The following is a 6,565-nucleotide window of genomic DNA, read 5'->3' on the forward strand; positions in this document are numbered from 1 at the left end:
GAGAACGGCACTGTTTCACTCGAGATCAATGCTCTACAAAATGTCACAGTAAATAAGTTATTTTGAAATTCACACACCGAGGTCCCATCCCACCATGCCACGATCATTGGAACGCTGACAAAAAAGATGAACTCATCAAGCTCTCCGTTCCTTCTGAGAATCCCTTGCGACTTTCAATTTGCCACGCCTGACCTGCTGTTGAACACATCACCTTGCGGAGGTGCACGCGGGGAAGATAAAGCCGCCGTCGGGGTTACTTCATCTTCTTGCTTTTGGCAGCGTGCGTCTGTGTGCGGCTATCGGTTTTGAAGCTCCTTCAGACTCGGTGACATCCACTTGTGCGTGTGGAATGCGCAGCTTTGCACGGGTGACATGGAACATGTATCAAGTGTCCTGAGCCTTCACCCTTACTTCTCGCAAATGCCACATAAGGATATCCTGCACCTTGGTAGGTAGGTGGGAGGGGGGGGGGGGGTTGTGGGGTGCTGTGCCCAATACCTCTAGAAAGATTTTCAGCCCCACTTTTTACTACATAAATGTTTGCGCCATTGTGGGAGTGAACACAGCCAACTTCATTCCTGACCTTTCGAAGCGGCTTCTTGCTTTCCCTTTCAAATTCAGTGCAGGAGTGGCATGTGGTCTACATGGCAGAAGCCGAAAAAGCCACAAAGAAAGTCTCCACTCACTGCAAAGTGGGCACTTGGAGACCACCTTATACTCCCTGTGTATGTGATGACCATCTTGACCTTTGCAAATAGGAAAAAAAAAAAAAAATCAGATGCAGGGAGATCGCTTGAGGTTACTCTAGCACAGTGATTTTTCTTGGCCAAGAATTGTCAGAGTACATGGAGCAGGCGTGCTGAATTAATTTGTTATGGAATATTTTTGTGTTTCAGAGCTGTCCGAGCAAAAATAATGTTATTGAATTTGAACGATTCTTTTGCAAAAACATCTGCTACTATATCATGTCACGTTTTTGTGGAGTTATTACAAAAGGTGAAAGAAATCCTTGCGCTCTTGTTCGAATGCATTCGAGCGTCATAATCCCCTGTGACAATTTTAACATGCCCTTATTCTTTTTGTTTTGTTGTTTATTTTATTTGATAAAACCGAAATATTTGTTTAAACCAAACCCTTGCTACGTATTTATCGGGTGATCCACTGTGTGTAATCATTCAGACTGCTTTCAATTGCGATGGCGTGAAGATTAGAAGTTCATCCAATTATTTTTTTTCCCCCCCAAAGGATTTCTTTCCGCCTTAAGGTGGCTACGCTGCAGCTGGACTGTCTGCCGCATTCAATGAAGCTAAGAGGCCTAAATCCAGAGACACCACCGTTTATCATCTAGATTTTTCTTTCTTTTCTTTTTGTATTTCAATAACTAATAGACAATGAAGGTTCTGCGAAAGGTTTTGAACAGGAGCTTTCCAGACAGGAAATCTTAGATAATTGAGGCGTGAAAGATAAACTGCTATGGCTCAAAAAGACCCCACACTGTGTCTGATTGTTCTCATTCTAACTTTGCAAATGAGACCTGAATGATGCAAATTAAAAATTCTGTGAGTCTGGGGAGGGGGGGGGGGGTTCCTTAAAAATGTGCTTTTAATAAACCTCAGATTTTTTTTCAGTTGGGTAGGGTTATCTCCCAGTATCCCAGTATATTCACAATTGATTGTGAAATAGTTACGTTTGAACTATATGCTACTTTTTATTGAAAATAAAGGCCGGAATGAAATTTAAAACATAATCTTAAATATAATTATCTGAATCAGCTATGTACATTCTCTGCCAGGAGACGCTAAAAACTACACTCGAAATTTGAAAGACGTTGGCCTTACTCGACCATTTGGCATGGTTTGTGGTTGTCACTTTTGCGGTTTAATGATGTATGCCAGATAAAACTCAGCGGTCAACAAAATATCTCGCAATCCAGGACAAACCACTGCGTCGAAAGCGCCACAAATCCCACAAACATTTAAATCGGGGCTTCCACTCACAGAGATATGTTACCGGGAGAGGCCATTTTCTAACAAATACTGCCCCCTGCAGGACAAGTCTTAGGTGGCTCCACGAGGGGGATTCCCGAGTTAAAATGAACCCATCGAACACAAGATCTGAAAGGCGTTATTAATGGCAGTTCTGAGCTCTGTAACTTCTGCATAAATCATTTCTCAACGATGCCAACGCAGATGTTCGCTGCAAAGCGAATGTAAAGACTCTTTCATCGACAGAGCCATTTCTAAAGACCGAATCATTGCTCCGGCATTGTCATTTATCGTCCCTGCAAAGTGGAGGGGGCATAGTTCCGACTGTGTCTTCGGGCACACAACTGGGTGGTCTTCCGATCCCAAAGTGACCCCTGGTGAAGACCTTTGTTCAGAGTGCCGCTGCTCCAACATGAGCCCCACTTTTGTTGTTGTGACAGGGGCCACTGATTCACGACACATTATGTACAACACAAAGGAACAAGCAGATGGTCTTTTTTTTCCTTTTTTTAAAGCATGGCAGGACTTTAACGATGTCACATCAAATGTTTCTATGGTTACATTGTGGCTTTAGAGCCCAAGTACCCTGTCGAATATGACAACGATTAAAAGGGAAAATAAATACCTCCGTGACAGTATCAAAAAAAGCCTTTTAAAACATGTTTCGTCAGACACACACACATATCTTTGTAGTTTACTGTGTTATTTTATTTTATTCTGCATTTGGTGTACGACAGAATTACACCGTTTGAAATGAATGCAAAAAATATGTTAATGAATGTAGAATTAGGCTATAATTATCTTTTTTGCCAGTAGCAGTGCTTTAAAACTGGCGATTTAAAAGCAATGAAAAAAAATGGCTGTCAGTCAACATGTACTTGTCTCAACCGTTCCTTGACACAAAAAAGTTGGGGACCGCTGCCTTAACAAATAATTACAAAATAATCAGTAATGCGATAAATAGCTGTTTAGGCTAGTCTTTTTTTTTCTGACGCCAACCCTCACCTTCCCACTCCAACACACAGACACAACATAATAATAATGGTAAAATAGTATTTAGTTAGTTAAACGGGTAAAAAAAAGTCATTGAGATGAAATCTCTCTTTTTCAAGAGTGATCTTAAAAGTATCAAATAATAAAAGTGTTAAAATGAAATTTGACCAGAAGAGGGAGCCATTCTATTATGTATGTAAGAAGATGCTCATACATACATTTGGAAGTCACCGCAATAAAGAGAGTTTAGTCTGAGGTTATATTAGAGAGAGGAATGCATATGTAATTTAAGTATTTAACATGATTTTGGATTTTAAAAGGGCAGCATTAGCCACATTCTATGTCTGGATCTCACTTGTGGAATTTGCATGCGCTCAACCATTGTGCTTGTGTTGATTTTCTTGCCTGGCGATTGGCTGGTGATCAGTCCAGGATCAATCCCGCCTGTCACCCAATGTCTGCTAGGATGGTTTCCAACTCACCTGCAATCCTAATGAGGCCAATCGCTATAGAAAATGGTTGGATGGAAGCACTTGAAACAACGAGCACATTTTCATGACATGAGTGAAATTCTGGCAATGAGTGGCCCTTACCGTGCTGTTCACAACACTTTATGCTTCGCTGAAAGGAAATTTGCACTTCAATAAATGTGACATTCCACACCTCTTTATTTATAGACCAGACCAACAATTGGCGTCATCTGGCAAGTGCATGTTTCGATGTGTTTAATGTACAAATAGGAGCAGCGTGAACTTTTTCCAGCCAAGAATAGTGGTCACAATTCAGCAAGTACTGTATATTTTCATGACTGACAGCTGTTGCCAGCAACCACCATGGAGAATAATTTTTCGCGGCGTGGGCGGTCATGTGGGGAGATAAACCCATCAGGTAATTTCACATGACAAGAATATAAAACACATTTCTGCTTCTATGCCAGCTGGCCGTCTAATTTCCTGCTGTAACTGATAACAGTTGACGTCCGGTGGCTTTAGGACTGGCCGGGGATGAAATAAGGCAAGAATGGAAATGGCGCAGTCCGCCCTGGTGTCCACAGTCAGGAGGTACCGTGGTGACCGTTGTCTGATGTGTGCAGTTGAGGAAATGCTTGTCTATTGTCTGTTCAGGTGTTTTTCATGGGGGGCCAGAGGCTCTTGCCCAGCGCTCACTCGGTGCGTGAATCTGTGAGAAAGCATCAACCCTGTGCCAACTGCTTTCAGATGAAAGAGACCGAAAAGATCCGAGTTATTGCCAGCTCAGATGGGGCCTACATCATCTGGGACCTGGTAGAAGCCAGATTTTGCCCACTCTGCTCCTTCTGTTTCCTTTTCTCCAAAGAGATTCCCAGCTAAGCTTAAAATATTTGTGATTTTTTTTTTGTTAAATGCATGAAACACCAGAATTCAATAAGCAGAGCTGTAAAAAGATGGAGACATACTGTACTCACGTGGATTTCCTCTTCGGACAGTCTCTGGGAGGTGCCTTATAGACAGAGGCTCTACTAATCTAAATATGATGAGATGGTCGGAGCAAAACAACATGAATTGTTTGTTCAGCTGAAAGAGTGGCTGTTCCCTGGGTTATGAGTCAGTCCGGGAGATGTTCTCTGTTGCCATCGTAGTCTCAGAAGATGACATATCCCTCTCTGCTAAGACCTGTCTTTGTCTGTCATCGCAGATAGATTATGTCACCAATTGTAAGCATGTCATTACTCAACTTTCGGCCCACATCAGGGGAACAATGATCTCATTGCATGACGTCAATAAAATCCACATAAACAAGGGAATAGTAAGCAATTTGTAATTTAATATTGATAGGGAATTAGACCCCCCCCCCCCCAAAAAAAAATGTTGAAAATGGCATTCAAACGCACAGGTCAAATTAACATGCGCATTGAACATTGCGCTTTGAGGTGATTAAAGCTGCTACAGCTTTGAAATGCCCACAGGGTCATTATTGCACTTGATGGGAGACTGAATGCGTTATCTGTGCCAGTCTATTGTAGGAAAATGATGAAAATACTTGGCAGTTTCATCACATCGCTCTCATATCATTGGCGGCTGTGAGGAAAAAGATCCACGGGCTGTCGGCAAAGAACTTGCGTAGGTTACGTGTTTGCTATTAAGAAAGAGGATAAGACTGGAGAAATGCTTAAGAGTGAGTATTGTATATTTAGTGCACGTATATGTTCTGTTTGGAACACCCAAAAAATTATGTTTGACCGCTTAGTTATTTCATCGGGACGGCGCATATTAATCAACACAAGAATAAATTGTGTAAATACGCTGGATTTAGCGGAAATGCTAGTTTTCAGCCGTAGTCCTGCACGGTGGCTGCTCTGAACGGAAATAACATCTTGATGTGACGTATTTCTCACATGAATAGCAATTTTCTGAGGGGAGGAGAACTTTTACTCACTGCTGCAAGAAAATCTAGTAGGAGTGTTTGTCGGACAGCCCCCCCCCCCCGAGTACTTAAATGTGGCTCATTTACTTCATGCCAAAGGAATGACGGTTATAATCCGGGACACTGTAACCTATGATAAATGCATTCCAATGGATCTGCTATTCCAAAATGCATCTTTCGTTGAAGTTGGGGAAAAAAAATGACAATCCATATTTAATGGATTGTAATTTCTCAGGCTCCGAAGGTGAAATTTTAAAGCAGAGCCTGGTTGTGATGTCAGCAAAGATGAAACTGCAAAGGAACAAAGCTACATATCGGTTGAAAGATCAAAGCCACATTTATGACTCTTTTCTCAAAAAAAAAAAAAAGATTTTTCAAGGGTTCTCTGCGAGACTAAAGATTCCTGTAAGAAGCATTTCAATATTGACAAACCTTTTTGGAAGGAGATATGCGGTTCTAGTCGGCACCTTTACTTCTAAGAGCGTAAACGCATACGATGGATGGCGTTACCGTAGTTGATACAATACAATACAATACAATACAATACAATACAATACAATACAATACATGCTGATTTATATAGCGCTTTCACAACAGCGGCAGCTGTAACAAAGCACTTTACAAAACGGTTAACATAAAGTAAAATAATAAACACAACACATAACATAAAACACGGACAGTCGTGCAGTCATAACCACTTTTCCGTCACACGCTTTGTTGTTTGAAGCAAAACGCTTTGTTGTTTGAAGCAGTTTGAGATGAAAGAGGAGAGAATCAAAGTGTCCTTTAACCAGTGGATCAGAGACGTCATGCTCAAAATGTGCACACGTCGGCTACAAGTTTCAAAGTCACCAAGAAGCTGTAGCCTCCATTGACGAAAAAAGAGATTGGTTCACTTCTCCTGTCCCATGTAAATCCGCTTCAATTCCAAGCGGCGACTCACGGTTCCAAATACGCATCGGCGCTCTTCGCCAACGCTCCTCTCTCCTCATCCTCAACTTCAGCGGCCATCCATCCAGCCGTACCAACGCCAACTGTCCAACAGCGCTGACATATCCGCTGAACAAATCGGGGTTGTGAAAAATGGGGTTGATCACATTTGAATAACCCAATGTAAAACTACGACGCGTGGACCCCAAAAATAGCCGTCATTTCCTCTTTGTTACTTTGTTTTCCCTCTCGTG

Source organism: Hippocampus zosterae, chromosome 17 (genome assembly GCF_025434085.1).
Source record: "Hippocampus zosterae strain Florida chromosome 17, ASM2543408v3, whole genome shotgun sequence".
NCBI classification, from domain to species: Eukaryota; Metazoa; Chordata; class Actinopteri; order Syngnathiformes; family Syngnathidae; genus Hippocampus; species Hippocampus zosterae.